Here is a 12,078-nt window from a genome sequence, read left to right on the forward strand (position 1 = left end):
TTTTGAGAGATGCCGAAGCTGCTCTCAGAAGGGGAACAGTTGACGGGCTGTTTATTGGTTTTATTGTTTTTCTTATCATTTTTTTGAGCTGCGCCCTCGGCCTGAAGCCTGGATGCGTCAGCGGCAAATGTTTAATGACAGAGGAACAAACAGATTTGTGACATGTGTTTTTGCGGACTTGAGGATGGTGTTGAGGCATCTCTCGAGGCGGCGGGAACACATTAGAGCTGGGGAACCGTGGACTTCCAGCTCTGTCACGGAGGGGAGAAGGAGGGGCTGTCACGCCGCTCGCTTCTTCTTCCTCGCCTGCTGGCCGAAATTCTGGGTTGGCTGCGCCTGAGCTGCAGCCGGAACCGGAGATTTTCTGGGCCAGCTCGCCCTCGTCTCCAGCCTGGGCTGGGGACTCGGGGCGGGCTGCGACCTCTGCGTTTTCGGTGTTTTAAACCGAGCAGGGTTCAAGGCAGCTTGGGCGAAGGACTGCTGCTGCGAAGGCAGCGGCTGGACCCTTCGAGGGAGGCAGAGGTGGAGTGCCTCGTCCTCCCTCTTTTTCGACTCACACCTCCTTTGCATGGAAGCAAGAGCGGAGCCGAAAATTCCCTCGGGAACGATGGGCATATCCAGCACATCCTCCTTTTCCCGGTCTGGGAGGTTGGTGAGGTTGAGCCATCTCGCTCTTTCCTGCACCACCATGATCCCCATTGCCTTACCCGTGGCCTGGACGGCGCAGCGTTGGACACGGAGACAGATGTCTGTGACCGCCGCCATCTCGTCCAGAGTGGCTGCACCCGGGTTACCCGACAGGTCCTCGCAGAGCTCCGCTTGGTAAGCGGTTAGCAGCGAGGCCACATTCAGGGCCCTGGCGGACAACGCTGCGGCTTTGTAGGACCGTTCAGTCATTGTCGACTGAAAATCGGTCCGACTTTGCCGGCAGCGTGGGGTTCCTGCTTGGTGACGGGCCCATCCTCGGTAGGAGGTGGGCTGCTACCAGCGGTTCCATGGGCGGTATGCGGAGCAGGCCGAGCTTCTCCATTCCGTCACAGTCTAGGGAGGAGGCACCCTGGATTGGGACCTTGTTGCTGAAGGGCCGGTCTCTCCACGAGACCGACACCTCATCCAACATCTCCGGGAAGACCGGAAGGAGTTGTCTCTTTGTCCGCGCTGCTTGGGGAAAATGTTTCCCTTCGTAGCGGGACCTGGAGGTCTCCTTGGCCATTTCAGGCCACGGGATGTCGAGTCTGGCCGCAGCGCGTTTGCACACGGCCTGCAGGTCCATACTCAGACAGGGCGAAGCTGGTATGCTATCGTCTGGGAGAGCAGCCCTCGCTCCAGGCTTTGCAGCCTGAGCCGATGACATGAAGATGTCCTCTTCATGTTCATCCGACTCGGACAGGAGGAACACCGAGGCGTCCTCTTCGTCCTCGTCGTAATTCAGCTCGACGACATCCTCCGTGGGTGAGACCATGGTGAGGTCTAACTGGGAGCCCCAGCTCGGTAAAGCGTGGGGTCCCGTTCCCGCGTGTCTTGCCGCCACCGGGTCCCGGCCTGCCAGGGCGCGGGAATCCGGTTCTCCGGTTCTCCGGCCATCGCAGATACTGAGCCCCAGACCGACATGGAGAGGGGTTCACTCTCTGTGGCAGATGCCCCCGCGTCTTGACTGCCGGCCAGCAGGTCAGAGGACAAGGGGGGTTCCTGCTCTGACAGGCTAGCTTGGCGTGCTAGCCGTCGGCGGAGGCTCTTTACGGTGAAGCGGACACAATGTCCGCACGAGCCAGGGTTGTCGATAGCGCCTCGGGCGTGTTCCAGCCCGAGGCAGGACGAGCAGACCTGGTGTGTGTCTGTGCCCGAGATCTTCAACCCGCAGCCGCAGAGTCGAGCCACCGAGTCCCTGACTCCTCTGGTGTGAGGGAGAGGGGCGTCCATCTTGTTCGCCTCGTGGCGTGGAGAGGACCCGCTCTCAACAGGTAGGTTGGGAGAAAAAGAGGTAACCACCCTGTCCTTAATCCGGAGAAAAAGGACGGTGTGGGTCTTTTATTCCCGGAGAATACTGACTGGTGTGGCAGTATGCTCCTTTTAATCCTTTCCTCCTCCGTGGGGAAGAGAAAAGAAAAGACTTCCTCGCTACCGTGGTGTCGGTAGTGAGGGAGCAAGCTAACGCTAGCTTGAAAAAGTCAGACCTAGCTTACTTTCCGGGGAAAGAGAGCGGCGAGGTCGATTTCAACAATAACTAGCGTTAGTAATTACCGTCTTCCTGCGAAGCAGAAGGAGTAGCCGGCAAGCGCCCGTCGACCGAAATGGATATTTGGGTTCAGTCTGTGGACCGTGAAGCTTGTCCGGCTACCATAGAGATGTGCTCTGAAGCGAGAAGAGGTGTTTGAATGGCGCATGCGTTGTGGCGCAAGCTACTTATAGGGGGTGATTTCCCTGACGCTGACGTCAAGATCTCCAGCCAATCAGGATTGGCGTAATGAGATTGATGCTTCTGTTTGCTCCGCGATGAGGCGCATCCCATAGTGAGACATCGAACGGAGTGTTATGAATGAGAACTCTAAAACAGAAAATACCTCCCCAAAACGCCTCGTTGGAGATACGTCACTGTCCATTTGATTCTTTCGGGGACATCATGATGTCATGTCGTCCCCGGAACGAAATGGACCAATCCGTGGAGCCGTTACGTTACGTCCGCTGAGCCGTTACGTTAAGCCCCCGCTGATTGGGCCAAATTGACCAATCCACGGACTTCCTCACACACTCAGTGCATGCAGCTCTGCTGATCTCTCCTCCCTGGCTGCATGCTGATAACAGACAGTTGGGATTAGAGATGGCAAATCCGGATCATTTTATGGACTCGGAGTCTTCTGAGTCAATCATTGAAGAGATCCGGATCATACGAGTCATTTGAGTCATTTGAGTCATATGAGTCAGCATGACCAAGACCGTAGAAATCCTACCGGTGAAACTGAAAAGTTGTTGCATTTAACCAGCATATTAAACTAACGTTACATTAACCTCCGCTACACAGTGTCTTTTGCTTTAATAAAACATGTGTGTGTGTGTGTGCATTTTAAAAAATAAGTGTTTTGCATTATATGTATATAGTTATTTTAATATGTTCCTGTACTTAACTAATTTTGCACAATTGTGTTTTCATTTAATAATAATAATAATAATAATAATAATAATAATAATAATAATAATAATAATAATTGTATAATTACATTTTATATATTCTAACTGTTTTGCAATTTTCTATCATTTGTTTCTTTTTGTGTGCCATGTTCAAAATAAACGAGGTTCCAAGTAAGATCCTTATTGGAAATGCAGATATTATTACAGGAGACTGTTGCACAACATGACCATTTTGTTAGAAGTCTACACTGAAACTTAATTTAGAGCCGGAAAAATCGCGGGATCTGTGAATCCAGGTCAATGATCGAGAGAGACCAGTAGCCTACGAGGACTCAGAGCCGTAACATATAGCAGGCAGCAGATCCAGAGATCCAGCAGACTCGTCCCATGCACGAATCTACAGCAGACTCAGCCCCTCCTCCGGCTCGCACGGCTCCCGCGAGTCCCACGGCTCCCGCGAGTCCCACGGCTCCCTCGACGAGTCGCAGCAGACTCAGAGATTTGCGGACTCACGGCTCACTCACGGCTCACGGCTCACTCACGGCTCGCGCGAGTCCAACGACTCACGGCTCACTCACGGCTCACGGGACTCTCGCGGGAGCCGGAGTAGGGGCTGAATTTGCTGTTGATTCGTGCATGGCGACGAGTCTGCTGGATCTCTGGATACAACAACGTTGTAATGTGATTGTACACGTTATAAAGAGAGTAAAGAGTGACGCAATTTATAGTTTTAATTGTTACGTCATATCAGGTGTAGGACTCAAAGGACTCGGGTTCGTGTGGCGGTGCACCTTAGCGCGTTGACAAGCCACGCACTCCCTGGCCCAAGTCCTCACGTCCCTTTTCAGTCCTTGCCAAACGAACTTCGCCGCTACCAAACGCACTGAAGGTTTAACGCCGGGGTGTGACAGGCCGTGCACAGCCTCGAACACAGGACGCCTCCAGCTGGCAGGGACGACAGGCCATGCCATGCCCGTAGAGACGTCACACAGGAGAGTAATGCCCACGTCGCCGAACACCACGTCCTCCAAGCGCAGCCCCGCGCTCTCCACCTTCAGGGCCTGGACGCCGGGATCTGTGACCTGGTCTGCCACCATGCGAGTATAGTCCAGGCCCAACTGGACGGCACCGATGACGACCCTGGAGAGACATTCAGCAACCAGGTTCGACTTGCCAGCCACGGGCTTAATGTCCGTAGTGAACTCCGATATGTAGGACAGCTGCCGCTGCTGACGTGCCGACCAAGGCTCCGCCACTTTTGACATGGCGAAGGTGAGCGGCTTGTGGTCGACAAACGCCGTAAATTCACGGCCTTCCAGCATGAAACGGAAGTGCCACACGGCCAAATAAAGTCCGAGGAGCTCCCGGTCAAAGGCGCTGTATTTGCGTTCTCTAGGCGTCAGCTGGCGGCTGAAAAAGGCGAGCGGCTGCCAAGCGCCCTCCACCCACTGCTCGTGCACTGCGCCGACCGCGTAGTCTGACTTGTCCGTGGTGATGGAGATGGGAGCCGTAGATGATGGGTGTGCCAGCAAAGCCGCATGAGCCAACGCGGTCTTGACCTCAGCAAAAGCGCCGTCCGCCTCTGCTGTCCAGTCGATTTCCTGGACGGGGGTCTTGCCTTTCAACGCTTCATACAGCGGCCGCATGATGTGTGCGGCCCGGGCGATGAAACGGTGGTAGAAAGTCACCATCCCCAGAAACTCACGGAGCGACCGGGCTGTGAGCGGGCGAGGAAACGCCGCAACAGCCTCCACCTTCGCTGGCAGAGGTGTCGCAACCGCCCTTGGTGACGCGGTGCCCCAGGAAATCGATGTCCGACACCCCGAACTGGCACTTTGCAGGATTGATGATTAATCCGTGTTCGTTGAGCCGTGTGAAAAGGGCTCGGAGGTGGGACAGGTGCTCCTGCACTGAAGCGCTGGCGACGAGTATGTCGTCGAGGTAAACAAACACAAACGGCAGGTCCCGCAGCACCGAATCCATCAGGCGCTGGAACGTCTGAGCGGCATTCTTGAGTCCAAAAGGCATCCGCTGGAACTCAAAAAGTCCAAAAGGCGTTATCACTGCTGTCTTGGGAATGTCCAGAGGGTGCATGGGCACCTGGTGGTATCCACGCACCAGGTCCACCTTGGAAAACACCCCCGTACCGGCCAGATGCGCCGAAAAGTCCTGAATGTGCGGCACCGGATAGCGGTCAGGCGTAGTGGCGTCGTTGAGTCGGCGGTAATCCCCGCACGGGCGGAACCCGCGTTCGATTGGGAACGACGTGCAGGGGGGAAGCCCAAGGACTGTCGGAGCGGCGGACAATGCCCAGGCGCTCCATGGTTGCGAACTCCGCCCTCGCTACAGCTAGCTTAGAAGGGTTCAACCGCCGGGCCCTGGCGTAGACAGGAGGCCCCCCGGTAGTGACGTGGTGTTCCACGCCATGCTTAGTGGTAAGCGCAGAGAAGGTGGGTAGCGACAGGTCTGGAAACTCGGCCAACAGTCTGAGAAACGTGTCTGCACCTGACAGCGAGCCTGACAGCCCGTCGTACGCTGCGCTGCCAAGTGTGCACACGAGGGAAGAAAACGTTAAGGCATCAACCAAACGCCTATTCTTAACGTCCACTAAGAGTCCATGAGCACACAAAAAATCCGCTCCGAGGAGGAGAAAAGAATGTCCGCTGTCACAAAATCCCAGCTGAAACGCTGTCCTCCGATGCACAAAACACATAGGCCTCACGCCGTACGTGCGAATGGGACTGCCGTTAGCCGTCGTCAATCGCGGTCCGTGCCCCCCACGGGCGACGTCTTCACTCGACGCTGGAACTACGCTCCGTTGAGCGCCCGTGTCACACAGAAACAAGCTCCCCGAAACGCTGTCGCTGACGAAGAGGAGCCTGCACGTGCCGCAAACGCTCAGAGCCACTACTGAGCGCCGGCCCCTCCGTTTCCCGGGGGTTTGTAGCTTGCACGGAGCGATGCATCTCTTCGCCCTTGTCCCGAAACGTGCGTGGTAAACGCACTCTCCGGCGTCTCCACGCTGGCTAGCCACAGCCGTGTCCGGCCTCTGCCACGCTTTCTTGACTGCCGGTGGGCCGCTGAGCGTCGCGGCTAACGTCTCTGCCCCGGGCTGTTGCGTAGCCAGGAAAAAAACGATCCGCTTCCTCAGCCAAAGCACGGGGCTCCGTGACAGGCATGTTGGCCAGCGCCGTCTGTACCCGGGGAGGCAAGTGACGCAGGAAAATCTCCGTGAATAAAATCCGGGGATCTTCCCCCCCTAGCAGATTTAGCATTTTCTCCATTAGCTGGGATGGCTTGCTGTCTCCTATGCCTTGAATGTCAAGTATCTGGCGGGCCCTCTCCTTAGCAGATAAGCTAAATATCTTAAGGAGAAGGGCCTTAATCGCCTCATATTTGCCATGATGTGGGGGGGCTGCGATGAATCCCACCAACCTGGACGATGTGGAGCTCCCAGCGCTGCTACCACATGGTAGTATTTTAGGTCCCCGTCACGGACCTGTCGGCAGCCGAAATGTGCCTCTACGTGTGCGAACCATGCCTCCGCGGCGTGCTCCCAGAATTCCGGCAGCTTTATGAAAAACATCGCGCTCAGCCATGTTCGTTAATTTTCTGGAAACTTTCTCGGAAAGCCAGGGTCACCAGTGTAGTGCCGTGAACAAAGTTTTGAAGAACTATAGTGGAATGCTGTAAAACAGCATTCGCACTAATTAGAGATAATTAACCAGGCCTACAACGTGGCACAACAACAAAATAAACGGTACTCTTCCACTGGTAAGAAAGGAGTATATTGTAGTGCCGTGAAAAGAGAGTCGGAGGCGGTGTATTAAGAATGGAGTTCCAATCTTTATTATCCATTACTTTCAGAGAGGTTAACACATGCACTGCTCTGCCTGATGAGCTAGCAGGAATGGCAGCTAAAGCTACAGGTGTTCCCCACTAAAGGGTCCGTGTGGCAACACAATAAGCAAGGTGAATTATGTCCAATACCGTGTCACCACAATATTACGAATTTCTTTGAAGAAAAAAAACCCTGTAGATAAACACTCAATTTGTTCAATGACAGGATCAGCATTCTTCTTTATATACAGTATGAAGACGTTAGCAGTGTAATTGTGTTTTAACACAGCCACACAAACACAGTCCAGAACAACACCTACACATTCCTGATATACTGCAGCTGCATTGTATTTATGTCACCAGGATGAATTTTGCATTTTGAAAAAACAAAGTTTGCCCAGACAAGAACAAGTTAGTTTTCCAACATTTGGGGCTTGGGGAATAGTATGTGTGCTTTTGGTTGCAAACAGAAAATGCAAAAACAGAAGAAACTTAGGATCTCATGTGCATCATCCCTTATTTACTTGCTTAAATAATTTTCTTGATGACAGATGACAATTAGAGAGGATGTTCCAGAACCGTGATTTCGGGCTGTGGGCTGTGATACAGTCTGGGCCCAGTGGGAATCCACTGTTGTGTTCTGCTTAATAATCCAAATCCTCTAAATCCCCCTCGGCCCACTTCAGTCTTTTGATTGCTCCTTGTATTTTTATTGCGTTATACTTCATTTTCATAATCTGGGGCACAGCACTCTTATGGTGTGTGCCGGAGAAAATGTAAGACAGAGCCACACAAGTGCTGCATACTGGCCTCCGAAAAGTCATTCAGATTACAAGGGTCAGTCTCTAATCCATAAAGCTGGGTATGTCCGCTCGCAACTTGGAGTAATAATTCTTAGAGAAAATGACTGAATTGTAAACTGGTTGTGGTAAGCTGCTCATGTTTATGCACATCCATTGGAGGATGTGATTTGTGTGCAAATACTAATGTAAATGTGCCAGAGCTTGTGCGTATGCCTGCTTTGCCACCTGGGAAGATGTCGATTGGCGACAGAGGACAGACTCTTACTCATCATGTATCGTGCAACACAACCTTTGGAAGGAAGTAATTCATTCGGTGATAAGCAAAACAAAAAGGGAAGAGAAACAGCAGCGTCAGCAGCCATCAAGATGGTAGAGTGTGATAGGCAAGTGTAGCTCTGTAATCAATCTGCACATGTACTCTATGCAAGGCCATGAAGTGCATTTCAAAGTCCATTGCTTGGCTGGAAGGAAATAAAGAAGGGAAAGGCTTGGACCCAGTTAGATGAGAAATGTTGGATGAAAAATGCAATGAGATGATACAAAATGTCTCGTTTACAGTTTTTGTGTCAAACACAATAAAGTAGTTGTAAAGAAAAATATTTTCATGTTTCACTTAAACAAGACAACATTGATTTATTGTGATTCGGGTGAAATTGGACTGTCATAGGCCCTACAGTTCACATTAATTCCCATCAGCAACAAAAGAGACATTTCTACACCCAGGAGGAATTAGTTGAATTAACCAAAGAGGCTGTTTGTCTTTTTTATTACAATGTTGTTAGATTATAAAATTGTAATAAACATCTAACATAGTAATATTTACTTTTTTGAAGATCCAACAGCCTCAAATCAAGAGAAACACAAATCAAAACGGATTTCTTATTCCAGAGCCCACTACCCAGAGGGGGAAATCCTTTGCAAACGTATCTGAGATAATCAGAGAGAAATATTATAATATGATATTGCGTCTCATAAAGGGAGCACAGCAATTTTGAAATACAATTTATTGAAAAAGGCAATTTCAGTAACCATTATAATTTATTAGCCCTAATCTCCAATTCTGTGTTATTTGAAATGCATTATTCCTCAAGGATGTAAACAAAAGGTCTCTTATAACATTTTTTAAATAAACGGACTATTTGTTCAGTGTGAGAGTTACAGCTGAGCATAGTGTACAGGGGAAAGCAACAACTGACCCCATAATAGCTGTTATAGTTATATCCATCACAATAGAATGGTGAACTATGTCTAAGACTGATGTGTGTTTGTCACCCCAGACTGACTGTCACCGAACTGTACTTGCTTTAACACAAAGACATTACTCTAATGTGAATACCATGTGTTCTATGTTGATGAAAAGCATTATCATACTAAGATTGCATAGTTCTCCTACCATGTCTGTCACTGTCTGTCTCCCAATGATTTTGCATTTTCCCCCCAACAGCCTGATGCCAAGGGTAAGATATACATCTGTCTAATTTCTTGCTTGTCAGCCCACCATCTGGTGGCGTATCAACATTAAAGACAGGGAAATTGGTTTCACACTGTCATTTACGGACATATACACACGCCAACACACTCACACACACTCACACGTATTAGTCTAGAAAGCACAAGTTAGTGAGGCCATAGGTGGTAGGCATCTTACAAACATTGGTCATTACCCATTATCTAATCGTTGTCGGGCGAGGCTTTGCTCAGCAACTGACAGCTTTGAAATACTAAAACTCATTTTTTAAAGCTACTTCTTGCTCTTTCTCTGGTACCCTGTCTCGCTCATCCAAACACACACAGAGCAAGTGACCCAGCTCTGCTTTTTTATAAGTTAGATGTAATCATTTTCAAAATTCAAAACATGATTGTTGAAGATAAAATCTTCCGCTTTAATTAAAATGTGTTGCCTTTAGCCTCTCAAAAACAATATGTTTACTGCAGCAAAAACAATAAACAGTTTGCTTGCACGCATCTGTATTACAAATGTGGTCTACCAGAAATGTAACACTACCTGAAATAAAATAGTTTTACCTATAATTACATACATTTATATACAGTCTAACAATAACATGAACTACTCTTGTGGAAAAAACAGGTTTGTCATCAAGGATTTCAAATGCAGTCTTCACGTCCTCAAGCACAAGCTCAGGGCAGACATTCAGCGCCGAACAACTGTCACATCTTAGTTCTGATAGACATAAATACAATCACCATTATATCAGCATAGGAAAAACATGATTCCATTATCCTTTGAATTGCTAATATACTATCAATCAGCTTTTGTTGTTATTATAAAACCTATGCATGCTACCTATCAGCAGCAAATGGCTGATGGACAAAGCAAGCTCATAAACATAGTGAAGCAATCCGCAGTTTAAGAGCCAGATAATTACTTCCGAAATTAGTGGAGAATAAAAACAGCTCAAATTTGATTAATATTGGACTACCCGCAAAGTGGCTAGAAACATGACTCCAAATAAAAAATGTATACTGCTCACCATATCAACTTCAAAGGCATTTATCTGTCAATGCTGTGTTCATCATAACGTGTTTCCACTGCCCCCGACTGGCCAAAAAATCAGTTGCGGGTTGAAATCCATAGACTTTCACTACTGTTGAAGCAGAATTCCCCAACTGCGCTGAAAGAAACACCTACTGTGTTAACCATTGCTGACTGGTATCAAATACATAAGAAACCCTAACCCTAACCATACAACATTATTTTGTTCTAAACTTAAAAACAAACAAGATAGCCGTCAAATACATATAATAATAGTATCTTAATATTTCTGGCACGTACAAGATAAATTGCTGCTTCCTAGCATTTTTCATTTTTGCTCTCTACAAAGACCGAGAAGAATATAACTGATTTTTATGTAGAGATTCATCTAGTCCCTCCCTTAATCTCTTCTGCTGAGAGCTATCTCTTTTGGCTTCTTGGAACCTTGTACAAGTACCATTAGGATAGGAGCTTCTGGAAGAACTTAATGAGCAAAGGCAGCTGAAAAGAGGAGAGGTTTCACTCGTTCCTTTCCTTTTCAAGAGCAGACTCCTCAAGGTCTCAAATGTGGAAGCTCTGTATTTTAAAGTGGCCTCTTTCATTGAAAAGCATCATTATTTCTTTAGAACATTGTCTGAGGGTTTAGAACAAGAACCACCACCATAGTGCGGTTTATTTTGAATGGACCAAGGACATAGATTCACCAGAAATAGCCATTCATGTTTGAAGAAAACCTATTTAAAGTGTTTAAAAGACACCACAGCCTTGCAACACGTGAGACATGGTACCAGCAGCTTAATTAAAGATGCGCTGTGTAAACGTGTTGTTTAAAAATGCAATTATGCCCTTTTTTCTTAGAGTTAATTAGCCCTCAAATTATGTCCTGTGAACTAAAAAAGCTAAAATGATGATGGATTTTACTGTGGCAATACTTTCTGTCACCGTACCTCTCCCTGTGTTACATTTACCAGTGTGAAATCTGTGCAATTAGCACATGTGAAAGTCGTCCTTATAAATGATCCACTGACAGCAGTAATGAACAGATCTTCACCACCTGACATTGTTAAAATGCTCATGGCTCTTATGTGACTGAATTTAGCATAAGCTTACTTTAGTCTCTTTCTCAATATCTTTGGTTATTTTGTATCAGAGTAATTTCTTTTCACTTTTGATTTGTTTTGTCATTTGTCTAGTTAGATTTAGACGCACAAATGAATACAGGAAAATGGGACAAATTAGATTCCCTCTTCTACAGTTTGCTCATAAGAATCACTTTTTTTTAAACTTTATTTAGAATATTCAACATTTTCTCTACAAGCCAAGATTCCTATTCACACCATACCTCCTCCAGAAGTCCCAGTAAGTCCTCTCCCACTCATTTAACCCTGTCTTTTACCTGTGTCCATTTCAACAAATGTCCGCACAGGCAGCCCATCATTGCCTGCATTTTGGTCGACTTCCAGTAATTGGGTCAAATTTGTTTCTGATTGCAATTGAACCACACTAAGGTTCACACTAGAGTTTACTCGCAAGCAGTCTCAGAAAGAATGATCGCTGTGTTCACAGCAGAGGTTAAGACACATGGAGTTTAATTAAAACAGGTGAAATGCTGGCTTGTGAAAGCGCCCTGAAAATGTGGAAATGATGCAGAGCTCTGCAAGAGAAAATACTTACATGGTATAAATTCTGCATACTCAGACAATTGAGATTCAAAGATGCAGGTGTTCGCTTCTACATGCACATAATGTACCAGCACATACACATTTTGACCCAATCCGCTTATCAATGTTTGCTTTTCAAATGTGTGCCTAATTT

The 12,078-nt window shown here is 48.0% G+C and overlaps 1 protein-coding gene across 1 annotated transcript in view; it reads left to right on the forward strand.

Moving 5' to 3' along the window:
• Positions 1-12,078, forward strand: part of brinp1 (bone morphogenetic protein/retinoic acid inducible neural-specific 1) — a 140,673-nt gene that overhangs the window by 95,198 nt on the left and 33,397 nt on the right. The gene's annotated exons all lie outside the window — the stretch shown is intronic.

The sequence above is a fragment of the Gymnodraco acuticeps genome, unplaced genomic scaffold (genome assembly GCF_902827175.1).
Source record: "Gymnodraco acuticeps unplaced genomic scaffold, fGymAcu1.1, whole genome shotgun sequence".
Lineage (NCBI taxonomy): Eukaryota > Metazoa > Chordata > Actinopteri > Perciformes > Bathydraconidae > Gymnodraco > Gymnodraco acuticeps.